Below are 17,326 nucleotides of genomic sequence, written 5' to 3'. Positions count from 1 at the left end.
CATGCAATACCCGTTAGGTTTGATGAAACACATTGCAACACTTGAGGATATATTCATAGTGCAAAGCAGTGAAGCCTGGCAAGCAGGCTTCTGTTCTCCATATTCTTGCCCCAGGTTTTGCACCTACCATGCCTTCTCCTCTAGTGCCTATATACAAGAAATTAGTGTGGGCTGTGTCACATCCTTACACTTGGATGACTGCAACCTGCTAGCTTTCAATGCCTGTTTTAGGTCCAATGTTTTGGGTTAAAGTATTGTTAACTTACACAGATGACAGAGAACATACAATATTTGTCTTCCTGTGCCTCCCTTGTTTCACTTCACACAGTGATCTCCAATTCCACTCATTCTGCTGCAAATGCCAGAGTTTCATGTGTGAAATGTCAGGGTTAGGCTGCAGTACTTACTGGTGAGTGCCTGGACTAGGGGTGGGCCAGGTCATGGCACACGCCAGAACCACAGAAGGAGGCATGGTAGGGAAATCTGTGGAACTCAGTTTGGGGCAGGTGTTGTGGTTCTACAGGGTAAGCCTCTGCCGGAGATGACAACATGTGGGCTGGGTCTGGGAGTGGGCCAGGCTGGGCCCCACTGCCACACCTCTAGCACCCAAGACCACCAAAATGAGTGTAAGACAGCAGGGTGAGGCTACAGCATCAGCGAGCAAGTGCCAAAACTAGGTGCAAGTCAAGTCAGGCTGGAATGCAGTAAGCCCTGCAATCACCACATCCAGGACTGGGAATGGACCTGGTAAAAGAACTGTGGGCATGCCCTGCTGGCTGGAGCTCCTGCTGCTGAGCACAAGATCCAGGGCTGGGAGTGGGTTAGGCTGGACTAGACAGTAGCATCTGTCAGCATATGTATTCGTTGGGTCAAGGAATGGGTTGGGCTGAGCTAAACCTTAGCACCATGGGTATGCGTGAGAGCCAGTTGAGATGCAGGATGGGCCAGGCTAGGCCACGGCATATGATAGAACATACAATAACTGGCTGAGGGGTGGTCCTGTTGTGAATTATAGGGAAATGCCTTGACTAGGCCATGAAACCTGCTTGTGTGTGGAAGGACCAAACCTGTAGTGGGCAAGGCTGGGTTAGACCGCAGCACCCATTGGTTCCTATGAGAGATGGTGCTGGGGACCAAACTGACCAGGCAGCTGCATTCACTGTTATGTGGATTGGCTGATACAGGTGAAACATTGAACTTGACCCACACTAGCTGGCACACACAAGACTCAACTCTGAGGTCACTCCAAGTGTGGTTTCCTCGGGGGACTCACCAACTAGACTGCTGGACTCAAACCCCAACTATAGGGAAAATCACAATATATGTGGCCTTATCTTTGAGTGCATGTAGCAGGGCTAGGTCTCATTAGTTGCTGATGGCTGTGCAATGGACAACATTCCCAGATGCACGCAGGGGACATGGCAGCCAGTTCATCTAGGCCTGCAGAGGACACTGAATGCCTCACCAGAGGACAGAAAACAAACACACTGGACAACTCTCTTGGCCAAGCTTTGTACCACGTATCTGGTCTCAGGATACACTAAGGTGGACTTGGTCAGCCAATAGAGTTAGAAAGAGCTTCTCAATGCTGGTCCAATGTAACTGACAACATCTCAAAACTATCAAAACCACTCAACTTTCTTTACCACATCAGTGTCTCTAAGGTAAACTACTGGCAGTTCAAAATCTGTGGTTACTTCAGCTGTGGTTTGCATAATTTCAGGGACTGTCTAGGTTGCCTGGTAGTGTGGGCAATCACCCCTGGGACTCTGTCTGCTATCTGGTGGGCATGATTTAGAGCTTATCTGCCCAAGACCTGAGGCACAGCTTTCAGCCCTGCATGCAGAACACGACCTCTGACCTGACTGGAGGGGCAGAGAATTCATAGACCAGATATTTGGTGCAAAGCTTGGCCTAGACAGTTGTCCAATGTGTTTGTTTGTTTGTTTGTTTGTTTGTTTTCTATGCTCTGGTGAGGCATTCAGTGTCCTCTGACTAGAGCATCAAGGGCAGCTTTCTCGGGAACGTATGATGCTGCATTTGCAGGGTGACCAGATGGGTGGACACACACAGCCTGCAGGCAGGGGGATCAGACCCACTTGGAGATGATCCCTGAGCGCTGACCCCCCTCCCCACCCTGCCTCTCTGCTTTGCCCAGCCAATTACAGTGTCTTTGGTGGGTGGGAGACTACTAGAAGAAGACCTCCTGCACTCCCCTTTCTTAACCTTCAAAAACTTAAATTGCTGCTGAATAAACAGACATTCCTCACCAGTTGGTCTCCGGTGGTCCTGCAGCCAAACACTGTTGCCTTACCCTCAGTGACCTCAGGTCAGCTGTTCAGGAAATGCCCAACACTGTACCTTGTACCAATAGCTTGCTGGCTTATGGGCCGTTTAATGCTAATCCTATGTTAACTATAACAGTGTGCCAGCCATACACTCTTTTTTTTTTTTTTCTTTTTTATTGTTCCTTACATTGTATTATGTAGTACAGTTTTATAGGCGCTGGGGATTCCCCCCACCCCTCCCATACCCCTCCCCCCATGGTGGATTCCTCCACCTTGTTGCATAACCATAGTTCAAGTTCAGTTGAGATTCATTGCTTGCAAACACATGCCTAGCATAAAGTTCAGCGTCTTATTGTCCAGATAAGTTCAGTGGCCTCTTGGGGAGACCTTCTATGGTCTGAAGATAGGTCTAACAGAGTAAAGATCCGGTCAGTTAAAAGCCCCAACAAGGCCTCAGTATCAATATACAACATTATGGAATTAATTGACATAGTAATGGGTAGACAATATGTTAAAAATAATGCAAGTTCCATTCTTCGAAACATCTGGGTTGAGACAGTATCAATGACAGGTTCAAAAAAATAACCAACAACCAAACAAAAAATTACAGGTTAAATCAAGGCAAACATGTGGTATCTAATCTTTTGGGATTCACTCATTTCCCTTAGCATTATAGTTTCCAGTTGTGCCCATTTAGCCACAAAGAACTGCATTTTGTTTTTTTTAATAGCTGAGTAGTATTCCATGGAGTAGATGAACCAAAGCTTTCTTATCCAATCTTCTGCTGATGGGCATTTCGGTTGCTTCCATGTTTTTGCAATTACTGATTGTGCTGCAATGAACATAGGGATGCATGTTGGTTTGTCGTAAAACAGGTGTTTTGGATATATTCCTAGGAGTGCTATTGCTGGGTCATATGGTATGCAGATTTTGAGTTGTTTGAGTGTTCTCCAGACTGATTTCCATAAAGGCTGTACCAATTTGCAGCTCCACCAGCAGTGGAGTAGGGTTCCCTTTTCCCCGCATCCTCGCCAGCAAGCGTCGTTGGTGTTCTTGTTTATGTGGGCCAATCTTACTGGTGTTAGGTGGTACCTCATCGATGTTTTAATTTGGATTTTCCTTATTGCTAGGGAGCTGGAACATTTTTTCATATGTTTGTTTGCCATTTGGACTTGTTCCTTTGTGAAATGTTTGCCCATTTCCCGTGCCCATTTCTTGAGTGGTTTGTTTGTTTTGGTTTTTTGGTTGTTTTGAAGTTCTTTGTATATCCTGGAAATTAGCCCCCTATCGCCTATATCGTGTGCAAAGATCTTCTCCCACTCTGTGGGTTGCTTTTTTACTTTGTTGATTGTTTCCCTTGCTGTACAGAAGCTTCTTAGTTTGATGAGGTCCCATTTGTTTATTCTGTTCTCAACTGCTATTGCTTTTGGTGTCCTTCTTAGAAAGTCGGAACCTACTCCTAGGTCTTGCAGGGTATTTCCTACATTTTCCTGCAAGAGTTTGAAGGTTTCTGGATGTAGGTTTAGGTCTTTTATCCATGTAGATTGGATCTTAGTGTATGGTGATAGATGTGGGTCTATCTTTTTGTTTCTACAGGCTATCAGCCAGTTGTCCCAACAACATTTACTAAAGAGGCCTTCCCACTTGCTTGAGTTGTCATTGGTCTTTTTGTCAAAGATTAATTGGCTGTATTTGTGTGGGTTCCCTTTTGGTGCTTCTATTCTATTCCATTGATCTTCCTTTCTGTCTTTGTGCCAGTACCAGGCTGTTTTGATAACCACTGCTCTATAGTATGTCCAGAGGTCCGGGATTGTGATTCCCCCTGCTAACTTCTTATTTTTCAGGATGGTTCTAGCTATTCGTGGTTTTTTGTGTTTCCAGATGAACTCTTGAATCATTGTATCCAGTTCCGTGAAGAATGTTTTGGGCAATTTGATTGGAATTGCGTTGAAAATGTGTATTGCTTGTGGTAGTATAGACATTTTAATGATATTGATTTTGCCTATCCAGGAGCACGGGATGTTATTCCATCTTTTGAGGTTTTGTTCAATTTCCTTTTTAAATAGTTTGTAGTTTTCTTCGAATAGGTCTCCTACGCTTTTGGTTAAATTTATTCCCAAATACTTCATACTTCTCTCTGCTATTTTGAATGGTATCCTGTTGGTTAGATCTTCTTCCATCTTGGTGTTATTTGCGTACACTATGGCTGTTGATTTTCGTTCATTAATTTTGTACCCCGCCACTCTGCCAAACTCTCGTATAAGTTCTAGCAGTTTCTGTATTGAGTCTCCTGGTTTTTCTATGTACAGGATTATGTCATCTGCATATAGTGAAAGCTTGACTTCTTCGTTTCCTATACGTATGCCTTTGATTTCTTTTTCTTGTCTTATGGCCTCTGCAAGTACCTCTAGGACTATGTTGAATAGCAGTGGTGATAGCGGGCACCCTTGTCTTGTTCCAGATCGCAGTGGGAAGGGTTCTAGCTTTTCTCCATTCAGTATGATACTGGCATTGGGTTTTTCATAAATTGCTTTGATTATGTTGTGGATTTTCCCATCTATGCCTACTTTGGCTAGAGTTTTTAGCATGAAGAGGTGTTGGATTTTGTCGAAAGCTTTTTCTGCATCTATTGAAACTATTATGTGGTTCTTGTTTTGCAGTTTTTGGATGTGGTTTATAACATTTATGGATTTCCGAATGTTGAACCATCCCTGCATTCCAGGGATGAATCCTACTTGATCCGGATGAATGATCTGTCTGATGATTTTTTGAATTCTATTGGCTAGGATTTTGTTGAGAATTTTAGCATCAATGTTCATCAGAGAAATAGGTCTGTAGTTTTCCTTCTCTGATGGTTCTCTGTCCGGTTTTGGGATTAAGGTGATGTTAGCTTCATAGAATGAGTTTGGGAGGGTTGCTTCCTCCTCTATTGTTTTGAAGAGCTTGTAGAGGATTGGGGTTAGTTCTGTTCGGAATGTTTTGTAGAATTCTGTAGTGAAGCCGTCTGGGCCTGGGCTTTTTTTCGTTGGGAGATCTTTGATGACTGTTTCAATCTCTACCTCGGTTATGGGTTTATTTAATTCTGCAGTTGCCTCCGGACTGAGTTTTGGTAAGTGGTGGGAGTCCAAGAACTTTTCTATTTCTTGGTGGTCCTCAAATTTGTGGGAGTACAGTTCTTTGTAGTAATTTCTAATTATTTTCTTAATGATTGCAGTGTCTGTTGTTATGTTGCCTTTTTCATCTTTAATGCTATTGATTCTCACTTTCTCTTGTTTTTTTTTGGTCAATCGGGCCAGTGGAGTGTCTATTTTGTTTATTTTCTCAAAAAACCAACTTTTTGATTTGTTGATTTTATGTATAGTTTTTTTGATTTCTATTTGGTTTATCTCCTCCCTTGTTTTGATGATTTCTTGTTTCCTATTGTGTGTGGGACTCTTCTGCTGCTGTTTTTCCAGATCCTGGAGGTGTGAGGTTAGTTCCTGTATTTGGCGTCTTTCTTGGGCCTTGACATGGGCTCCGATTGCGATGAATCTACCTCGTAGCACTGCTTTGGCGGTGTCCCACAAGTTTTGGAATGTTGTATCAGAGTTTTCATTGGTTTCCATAAATTTTTTGATCTCATCTTTAATTTCTTCTCTGACCCATTGTTCGTTTAATAGCATATTGTTCAATTTCCAAGAGTGCCTATACTTCCTGGGGAGTTTTGAGTTGTTGATTTCCAGTTTCATCCCATGGTGGTCTGAGAGGGTACATGGTATGATACTAATGTTTTGGAAGTTGTTTAGATTCGCTTTATGTCCTATCATGTGGTCGATTCTGGAGAAGGTGCCATGCACCGCTGAGAAGAAGGTATAGTCTGTGGCCTTAGGATAAAAAGTTCTATATATGTCTACTAAGTCCAGTTGTTCTATTGTTTGTGTGAGCTCTGTTGTTTCTTTGTTGAGTTTTTGTTTCGTAGACCGGTCCATTGTTGTTAGAGGTGTGTTGAGATCGCCTACAAGAATTGTGCGGGTGTCTATGTCTTCCCTTAAGTCTGTAAGTAATTGCTTTACGTAAGTAGGTGCATTAAGATTCGGTGCATAAACATTAATGATGGTGATTGCTTCTTGATGGATCATTCCTTTCACCAGTATAAAATGGCCTTCCCTGTCTCTTTTGATGTTAGTTAGAATGAAATCTATCTCGTCTGAAATTAGGATAGCTACCCCAGCTTTTTTTTCTCGTCTATTGGCGTGAAATATCTTTTTCCATCCCTTCACTTTCAGTTTCTTTGCATCCTTTCTGGTTAGATGCGTTTCTTGTAGGCAACAGATGGTTGGGTCTTGTTTGATGATCCATTCTATTAATCTCTGTCTTTTGATTGGTGAATTTAGACCATTTGTGTTGAGAGTTAAAATTGAGAGGTTGCAATTTTGCCCTGCCATGTGATTGTGTTGTGTGTGTGTTGTTGCCTATGTAATTGTCTTGTTGGTGCGGCCTTTAGTTTGGAGACCTTCTTATTTGCCAACTTTGTTTGTGATTTGCCTCCTTTTTGTCCGGGACTAGCGCATTTCTAAGGAGACTTTGCAGAGCTGGTTTTGTGTAGACATATTCTTCTAGTTTTTCTTTGCTATTGAAGTATCTGATTTCGTTCTCATATACAAATGAGATCTTTGCTGGGTAGATTATTTTTGGTTGACAGTTGTTTTGTTTCAGGACTTGGAAGATCTTTGTCCATTCTCTCCTTGCTTGTAGGGTCTCTTCGGAGAAGTCAGCAGTGATTCTGATGGGTTTTCCCCTGTATGTGATCTTTTCTCTACTTCGTACTTGTCTCAGGATTCCTTCTTTGTCTTCATTGGAGTAGAACTTGAGCACCGTGTGTCTGGGTGAAGATCTCTTTGGATCATGTCTGTTGGGAGTTCTCTGTCCATCCTGTATGCGGGGTGGATTCGTGTTCCAAGTGTTTTGGAAGTTTTCCTGTATAATTTCATCGAGCACTGCTTGCATCCCAGATTCTCTTTCTACTCCCTCGGGGAGGCCGATGATCCGAATATTCAATTTTCTAAGGTAATCCTTCATCTCTTGCATCATTTTATTAGTTTTGCTGAGGTTTGTCTCCAGCTGTTTAATTCGCTGGGCACTTTCATTTTGTGTGTCTTCTGTTTCAGAGATCCTTTCCTCTGCCGCATTTATTCTGTTGATGAGGCTTTCAATCTTATTATCTTGGGCATCCAGTTTGGTTTTGATTTGTTGTATTTCGGTGATTATGTGGTTCTGGAGGTCTTCCAGCTTTGTGTCCACGTCTCTGAGAGATTTTAGCATTATTTTCATCAATTCCTTTGTTGGTAACACTTCCATGTCTTCATCTCGTATCGTCGATATTGATAATGGCTTTTGGCCCTTGTTTGGTGGGGTGCTGGCTCTTTCATCTGGAGCACAACTCTTTCTGGTGGTTTTTCCCATTGCGTTGGTGTATTCTGGTGAGGCAAATGGACCCGTGTGTTGAGGGGCTGTCAGGTGCTTTCCTGTAGAGATTGGAGCCTGTAGGCGTGGTGTTGCCGGGCGTGGTAATTTTCAAGGCACCGTTGGTGCGTTCTCAGGGCCCGGGGCTGTAGAGCACCACCTTGGCAGCCATACACTCTTATCCTATTTTTTCTATATATATATTTTTAAGATCTGGGCAGAGAGGGTGAAGTGTCCACCATGCCACTGTGAGCACATGCCAGTCAGTGTCACCCCACTGCTATCACAGTTGCCACAGCATCCATCAGTACAAGTGCTGGGTTTGCTGGCAGGCTGAGCCCGGCTGCAGCAATTGCTTCTGTGTATCAGAGCCATGTCTGGGAGCTAGCTGGGCCAGGCTGGGCTGCAGCACCTGCCAGCGCACATGAGCCAGGTGGAGGTGGTTCAGCCAGGCTAGGCTGCAGCACTTGACACCCCATTTGAGAACCATTTCTAGGGGAGGAACTAGAATCCTCAGGGGTCTCCCAACTAGCCACAGCACCCTCCAGTACATGCAACAGCCAGGTCTGGAGGAGGGCTGGGCCAGGCCTGACTGGGGCCTATAGGGTCATCCTGATGAGGCAATAGCACCTGTCACAACACACAAGACTGGGTCTGGCGGGAGGCTGGGCCTGGCTGGGCTTAGAGCATCCATTGAGTTCTGATCCAGGGCGCAAGTTAGAAGGGGCTCTTAGGAGCTGGCCTGACGGGTCCACCCCACCTAGTCTCCAACCCTGGGAACACCGCATGGACATTTGGTCTGGCCTCAGAGCATGTGCGGGACTGGGCTGCCCCTGTTGCTGACTCTGTGTAAGGAAAGACAACATACCAGGATGCACATGAAACACAAGACAGCTGGCCTATCTTCAACAAAGGACCTCGAGTGTCTCACCAACAGACAGAAAGAAGAGCAGGTTGAATAATGCTACAGGACAAACTCTCCACCAAGCATCTAAGGCTATGGATACTGAAATAGATACAGGCAGCCAGCAAGGATAGAAAACAGTACCTCACACCCAGCGTAACAAAGCCAACATCACCTCAGACCAACTGAGACTAGTATTGAAGTAACACCCTCAGGACGTTGTTCTGCCCATCAGGGTCCCTAGGATGAAACCAGGGGACTGGATTATCTCTGTTCCCTGGCACTGACATGATCTGGCACAAGGAGCAGTACATTTGCCTTCCTCCCTCTCCCCCTCATGATCACAGGAGGGAAAGCAGAGTCTTTTCTCTCACCCACCTTTCCCATCCCCATCCTTTCCCATCCGACCCAGACACATGCATGGGTTCACAATCCTCTCACCTAACACCTATGTAACAAACATTTTAAAATAAATAAATTTCAAGTGTGTGTGTGTGCTATCTCCAAGAGACTTACTTAGCTCCAGAGATATTAATGGGTTGAGAATAAATGGGTGTCCTAGCAGTTAGGACACCCATGTCCCACATTAGGTGGGCTTAATGTCTACCTCCAGCTCCTGACTCCAGCTTCCTGTTAACACAGACCCTGGGAGGTAGCAACGATAGCTTAGGTGACTGGGTTCCTACCACTCTTGTAGAAGACCCAAATTGAATCCATGGTTCCCAGCTTTGGTCTGGCACCATCCAGCTACTGCAGCCATTTGGGGAGTAAACCAATAGATGTGAGCTCTATGTGTGTGTGTATCTGTCTCTCCCCTCTCTCCATCTCAAATAAACAGATACATTATAAACTCCTTGGAGGGACAGACGTTTGACCTGGTGGTTTTTTATTGTTGTTGTTGTTAGAGTTTCAACAATTTAAATTTTTTAAGATATATATTTTTTATTATAAATTTTTAAATTATTTGACATAATTTCGTGTAGATTGCGATTTCCGCCCCCCCCCCAAACTCTCACCACCCCCTTGAAAGCTTTTCCCCATTTTACTACAGTGGTATAATCCTGCACAAGGAATTAGAATTTCATCAGTCTCTTATTAAGTGTACCCCAACATTGCTGATACAAAGTCAGACAGTCCAGAATCCCATTATCTACACTTGTCCAGCAGTTTCATTGGGAATCCATCTTTCGTCTGAAAGCAGGAATGCATGTTGCATTATACCCCCACATCTGGATATGGTAGACCCCAGTACTCCATCATTATACACTTCCATAATTGAGAAGCCATGAAACAAGGTCAACCATAGCCTAGCGGTTTTAACCACCAGTTATGAGCCCATGCCCCTCATTTGGTTTGACTCTTGATTCCTGCTTCCTGCTAATGTGGACGCTGAGGACAGCAGGGACACCTCACGTGGCTGGGTCCTTGACACCCACATGGAAGATCCAGACTGAGTTCCCAGCTCCTGACTCTAACCTCCAGCTGCCAGATGTTGGTAGCATTCAGGGGGGAACATCGTGCTCGCCTGCTTTCTCTCTCCCTGCCTCACTCATCCTCTCCAACAAGATAATAACAAGCCTAGGGAAAAAGGTTAGAGGAATTTGCACCCATCACTTCACTGTCCAAGAAAGTTGATCAAAATCCTGGGATACCACACTGCAGCCTGCACAGGACTGCACTGAGGGAGCTAAGTCCCCTGTTTTTGGCTTTTAAATTCCCACATCTGGTTTCACCTGTTCACTCAGGAAAATGTGTGTTCCTCCTAGACATGACCAAGGCTGGACTCAAGCCCAGAAGCCCCTCTTTCCTTTCTGCTTCCGCTGCTCTTTGTTTCCCACCTACTCCTAGGAGACATGGGGCCCTGAAGTTCAGGAGGGAAAAGCGGCTTCAGGTGTGTCTCTCTCACACTCTATGACCCCTCTGCTGACTCCTAGCTGATGCTCTTCTCTTGCCTTGGACTCAAGCCCTCTTGTGAAATGCTGTTTACACACACTGTCCCTTTTCTCTACTGCATTGTTCCTGCTTCTAGGGCTGCCTCCACCTGTCCCAAATGGAGTCTGTAGGAGCAAATTGGCAATCCACTTTTATCCCTTACTGGGCCCTGTGGGTGGCCCGGGTGCTTGGAGCGTTGTCTGAGTCTTTGCACAACTGTGTGTGTGTGTGTGTGTGTGTGTGTGTGTGTGTGTGTGTGTGTGTGTGTGTGTGTGTGTTTGGGCCTATATAGGGCCTAGGGTGCTCATGTATTAGATGGGGAGGGGAACGGGATGCTCCTGCAGTCCTGTACAGCCAGATCTACATCCCAGTCTTGTCTCTAAGCACCAAGGCAGGAGCCTCCACTCCCAGACTGCTTTCCCATTCCCCAGATATTCCACAAACAACTTGGTTCTGAAATGTTCCCTCCAACCTTGGCCCCATCACTCTCCAAGTTCTATATTGTCCCCAGGAGTGCTCTGCCCACCATGAGTCACTGGTCATGTCCCACACCACCCAGGATGTCCTGGCTGCTCACCATTTGTTGACTGTCCTGGGTCCAGCCCCTCTTGACAGTGTAACACAGCCACAGTGTAAGACACTCCCAAACCTCAACAAAATCCAGTATTTCTCATAGTATCCAACAGAGGTCACTGTATGTCACTCAAATATTCCAATATTCCCAGGGTTTCTTCCCAGAGCTTCTTAGCACATAGATTGAAAACCACAGCTATTCACTAAAGACAAGGTAAAGGATGAGGGGACCACACAGGTACAAAGTGGTCTCCTTGGAAAGGGATAGTTTTTCCATTCTGTAATCCAGATGTTATGTTGGCCACAAGCAGCAGGTGGCTACCCTGGTGGCCCAGCAGTCCAGCACTCTGGACAGATTGCTCTCTTCTTGATCCATTAAGGGCAAGCCACTGGGCACTGGTTCCTCCCAGAGCCAAGGGGGTCAAGGAGACACATCACAGGGAGAGGCTGCATGAGTTTCAGATCACACAGTGAGGCTGCCCTTGCCTGGCTTAGGTTGTGTCTCAGCCTCTGTCTCTACAGAGGGGAGGACAGGGTGTGGCGTGCGGAGCCTGCCAACTCCTGAGCTGAGCACTGTCCCCAGGAATGTGTGAGTACACTCACATGTGAATAGTTCCTTGATTTTCTGGCTGCTTTGCTGTGGACGGAAACAGGGCTGGCCCTGGGGCTTCCTGCTCCCTTTCCTTTTCTACTTCATCCTAGTGAACAATGGTTTATTTACCCCCAGCCTGCTCACTGGCCTCAACTTAAGCCCCTCTTCATACCTCCAACCCTCCTTTGTGTCATGGCTGCCTCTCTGCCTCACATTCATGTCATCATCTCCCACCTCACCTGATCTCAGGAAATACCATGCAGCAATCCAAACACAATTTCTTTCTCCCTTTAAAATAAATAAGAGTGGGTATCAGGACAGGGTGTCTCATGCCTGGATCCCACACACCAGCCACCACGTGCACATGGTGAGCTGTCCCACAGGCTCCGGGGACTGCTGCCTTTGGGGTGAGTACACCGAGGTGGGAAGTCTCCGTGACTGGGCAGGTCCAGGGCTCACCCACTGCCTTTATTGGGTAGTGAAAGGGATTGGGGAGGGGCTCGACCTTGGGCCTGGGAGTTTAAACTTCCTGCAGCCTCCTGGCTGCTGGTGGGTCTCAGGATGGGTGTCTCATGCCTGTATCCCAGACGCCAGCCACGGCATGCACGTGGTGAGCTGTCCTCGGGCCTACCAGTGTGCCATTTGGTGCCAGCTCCTCATGCTGGCCGCACGGTTGGGAGCTCTGGAATTTTGGTTATTTGAATCGCTGCTTAGGTAGCTCCAGGTTAAACCCACTGTGCTTCTGGGATTTGAATCAACCCTAAAGATTCCCAATGACAGTAACTCTTCCTTTGAATAACTTGTTATCACTGAATAATGCTGACCACCAAACAACAGTCCATGCAAAAGTTAAGGCTCAGGGCTTGTCCAACAGAATCATCTCCTGTTACCCGACATGATGATGGATCAGCACACGGGTCACATTAGGCAGGGCCATGACATTAGGGCCATGACATTAACTAGCACTTGAGAACCATATCTGGGTGTAGATTCTATGGGAGATGTGTTGACCAAACCCTGTGGAAATTCTAGCCTCACTGGTTATCTCAAGAGTTGGGATGGTAATGGACTAAGCTAGGTGTGACCAAGGAGTCTGCCATCAACCACAGCTAAAGGAACCAACAACAGTCTGGACTGGTCAAGGCAGCAGCACCTGAATGTGCATCCTGAATAAGGTGTGGGATAGGTCGGGCTGCAATGTTCACCAGCTCATAGAAGGCCAAATGGAAGGCAAGACTTCACCAGAACCTGGCCTAAACCCAATGGCATGTATGAGAACTGGGTCTGGGAGTGGATCAAGTGGAAGAACTTGGGAAACTCCCCTGGCAAGTCATAGCTTCTGCTGGTGAACATGTGGTCCAGACCTGGTAGTCGGACAAGCTAGGCAAAGTAGCTCCAACAGCTGGCTAATGTGTGGGTTGGTAATGGAATGGGATATACCGGACAGGACTGAGCAAACCTTAGCCCACAAGCGAAACTAGAGACCAGGAGAGAGCATAGGTCATGCCGAGCTAGGCTCTTGCACCTACTGGTCTGTGTGAGCCAGGGACGCTAAGCCACAGTGTCTAAGGCAGAGGTCGGGACAGGTGAGGGGCTAAGCCAAGCTGAGTCAGAGCAACCCATGCATGTGACTATGGGTGGGAACAGGCTCGGTTGGAGAGTTAAGGGGACAACCTTAGCTGGGTTGAGATTCCCACCAAGGGACACATGTGCTGGAATGGGGCTGCGTTCTGATCAGGATACAGTTGTAGTCTCCCTTGGCACAAGTGTAGACTGGGACTGGATGCACCAAGCCGGGCCAGATTCCAACACCGTCTGGTGTCCTGGAGGGCCAGGGTAGATGTGGGATGGACTAGGCTAGGTCTCAACCCCTACTGAGCCATGTGTGAGCCATATGTGGTTATGGACGAGCCATGGCTGGGCTGAAACATCCAAGAGCAAGAACCAGATTGGGTTGAAGGCCAGTCAGGAAAAGCCGCTGTTCCTGCTAGCACAGGAGGTGAACTGAGTAGTGCTGGCTCTTGGACCCAGTGGTATGCGCAAAATCTGGCATTGGAAGTTCTGATGGAGGAGCCTGGGCAACTCCTCTGGTAGACCCTGCAGGTAAGCACAAGAAACATGATAGGAAACGGCCCAGAACAGGCCATGGAATGGGATGTGCGACAGACTGGACTAGCCTGCTACACATACTGGCAAACCAGGGTAGGGGGCGGGCCTGGTGGGAATTATTGTGGGTCGCTCCAACGAGGCTGCACTCCCACTTGTTTATGCGAGGGCCAAGAATGTGCTGGGCAGCACCAGGCTGGACTGCAAGAACCATTGATTCCAGTGGAAGTCAGGGCTGAAAACAGAATCAACCCTGTGATCGCAGCCACCAGCTGATCAGGGCCATGGACTGAGCCAAGCCCTGTACCTGCTAGTACATATAAGAATCTGATCTGAGAACACCTCAGACAAAGTTTCTTTGGAGATTTCCCCAACCGAAATGCTGGACTCAGAACCCTAACCAAGAAAAGAGAGAAGACAGAACAGGTCAATCAACCATCTCAGCTATATGTTGGCAGCGAAACACAGGGCAAATGGAGACTCTATGATGGACTGTGTTAATCAGTGGATTCTTCAAAGACCTCATAGTGCTTGAAGTGGCAAGACTGGCAGCTATTTATAACTGGTGAACTATCAAAACCACTAGAGCAAGAACCTCGGCGCATACCCTACATGCGGGACCTGGGGATGGTAGGAAATTGGGTGGGCCTTCTCCCTTAATCCCCCCTTTAAACATGAAGGAAACAATATGGAAATAATAGTCTTACCCACTTTCCTATAGCCCTTGAACCTTTTTACCCCAATTAACTATGTAAAGATTGTCAAAAATCTAATAAAAAAATAATAAATAAAATGGTAAAAAAGAAAAACTACTACACAAAATGTGAATGGCTATCATTGATAAGATCTATGACTCACAAAGATTATGTATTATTTTAGAGACAGAAGGAAAATACCAGACACAAAAGAATATTGTTGCATGATTCCATTCATATAAACATCACAAAGAAACAAAACAAATATTGAAAATTAAGTCAGAATACTGGAGTTCTTGTGTAACCAACTGTAACCTTACAGCTAATGATGCAATTAGTTCCATTTTTAGTTTTATCAAGATGAAAATCAATCAAGCTTGTTTAAGATCTATACACTTTCCTATAGGGATATCACATTTCCTTCAAGTTCTGTCAAGTTAAACTGCAGAACCACCTGGAGAGTGCATGATCCAGGAGTGGGCCCAGCAGGGAAATAGTAGGCACTTCCCTCTTGAGTTACCACTCCCACTGGAGAACATGAAAACCAGGACTGGGGCAGTGGTGGCTAGACAGAGAGTGGCACCCATCAGCAGGGGTGTGGGCTGGAAAGTGGGGCTGGCTGGGTTGAGCCAAACTTCAATACCATTGGCATATATGAGAGCTGAATGGAATGTGGGACAGACTAGTCCAGTCTGCTGTCCAGTGGCAAGCACGGAAACCAGTACAGGAGACGGGCCTCGTGGGGGTTACTGCAAGTCACTCCAACTAGGCTGCAGCTCCCACTAATTTGAGTGAGGGCTGAGTGTGTGCTGGCAGGATCAGGCAGGACTACAACACCCATTGGTTCACATGGAAGACAGGGCTGCAAACAGAACTGATCCAGCATTTGCAACCACCAGCATATGCATAAGCTGAATGGGGCAACAGACTGCTGGACCCTGTACTGGCAAGCACACACAAGAATCAGGCCTAGGATCACCTCAGACGAAGTTTCTTTGAGGATCCCTCCAACTGAACTGCTGATCCCAGACCCCAACCATGAAGAGAAGTGCAAGTTCCATGATCTGACCATGGAGTGCATGTGTCAAAGCTGAGCCTCCTCAGAGGTTCAGAAATAGCAGTGGACAGCATATCCAGATGCACATGGAGGATATGGCAGATCATCAGAACCTGCAGAAGACACCTGCTACTACAACAGAGGACAATGGACAGACCAAATCAATCAACTACCCCAGCCATGTGTTGGCAGTGAAAATCTTGGCAAAAGGATATTCTAAGGTGGACTATGTCAGCCAGTGGATTCTGAAGAAAAATCATCATGTTTGGAACAGTGAGACTATCAAACCACTTGAACAGTGCCCAGTGCCCCACATCGGGGATCCTGGGATGGGTGGGAGGGTGAGTGTGGCTTCTCCCTTTGTCTCTCCCCTTCACCCAGATACAGGAAGGAAAAAAAGAGAATGTGGAAACCATGTTCTTACCAACTTTCCTGTAGTCCTTGACCCTTTGAGCCCTAATCAGCCTTTCAAAGATCATTAAAATACAAAACTACCCACCAGGCTGCAGGTGGGTCTGAGGACTGGGCATCTACGCCCACAGACTTCAGCCATCACGTGCATATGGTGAGCTGTCCCCGGGCCTGCCTGGGTTCCAGAGGCTGCTCCCTTGGGGTAAGTACACCAAGGGGGGAAGTCTCTGTGACACCCACCACCCTCATTGAGTGGTGGATGCGATTGGGGAAGGGCGCAACCATGGCCATGGAGATTGAAACTTCCTGCGGCCTACCACTGTAGATGGGTCTCAGATGGGTGTCAGGACAGGGCTTCTTCGTGCATGGATCCATGACTTCAGCCACCTCGTGCACGTGGTGAGCCGTCCGAGGGCATGCCCGGGCTTCAGGGAATGTGCCCTTCAGCATGAATATAAGGAGCAGGGAAGTCTCTGTGGTGGAGCTGTCCCTGGGCTTGCCTAGCTTCCGGGTTCAGGCCTCCAGCATATGCCTCCTTTGGGTGAGTATACCTAGCAGAGAGGTCTCCATGGTGAGCCATCCACGGGCCAGCCCCTGTCCGGGCTCAGACGCATTCTCTTTTAGGGTGAGAATAATGCTCGGGGAAGCTCCATGGTGAGCCGTCCCCAGGTCTACCCTGGCACCTGTCTCCAGCGAATGCTCCCTTCCTGGTGAGTATACAGACACCAATCGGAGAAATGATCTGTGCTGAGGGTATCCCTGGGTCTGCACTGGCACCGGGCTCTGGCCAATGCTCCCTTCGGGGTGAGTATACCTATACTGGAAATCATCTTTATGGTAAGCTGTCCCTTGGTCCTCCAAGGCTGCGAGCACAGGAACATGCTCCCATGGGGTGAGTATGTAAGCTGTCCCTGGGTGTGCCTAGGCTGCAGGGACCTGAACATGCGCCCTTGGGGTAAGTATGCCTGAGAGGTAAGTCTACGTGGTGAGCCATGCCCGGGTTTGCCCTATCACCAGGCTCCTGAGGATGCTTCCTTCCCAGGGAGTAAGTATGCAGAGAGACACAGTCTCCATGGTTAGCCATGCCCGGGTCAGCCTGGGCTCATTGACCTGTCAATGCTCGCTTCTGTTGAGTATACCATACCGATTTGGGAAATCATCTTCGTTGTGAACCTTGCCGGGTCTGCCCAGGCTCCGTGCTCCAGCCAATGCTCCCTTCGGAGTGAATGTGCCCAAAAAGGAAGTCTCCATAGTGAGTCATCCGCGGACCTGCCCAAAGTCCAGGTTCAGAGGCATGCTCCCTTTCAGGTGAGTATAATGATCCAG

This window comes from Ochotona curzoniae, unplaced genomic scaffold (assembly GCF_017591425.1).
Source record: "Ochotona curzoniae isolate NIBS_2020 unplaced genomic scaffold, NIBS_Ocur_1.0 scaffold_3890, whole genome shotgun sequence".
Classification (NCBI taxonomy): Eukaryota; Metazoa; Chordata; class Mammalia; order Lagomorpha; family Ochotonidae; genus Ochotona; species Ochotona curzoniae.
Note: the sequence above shows the minus strand (reverse complement) of the source record.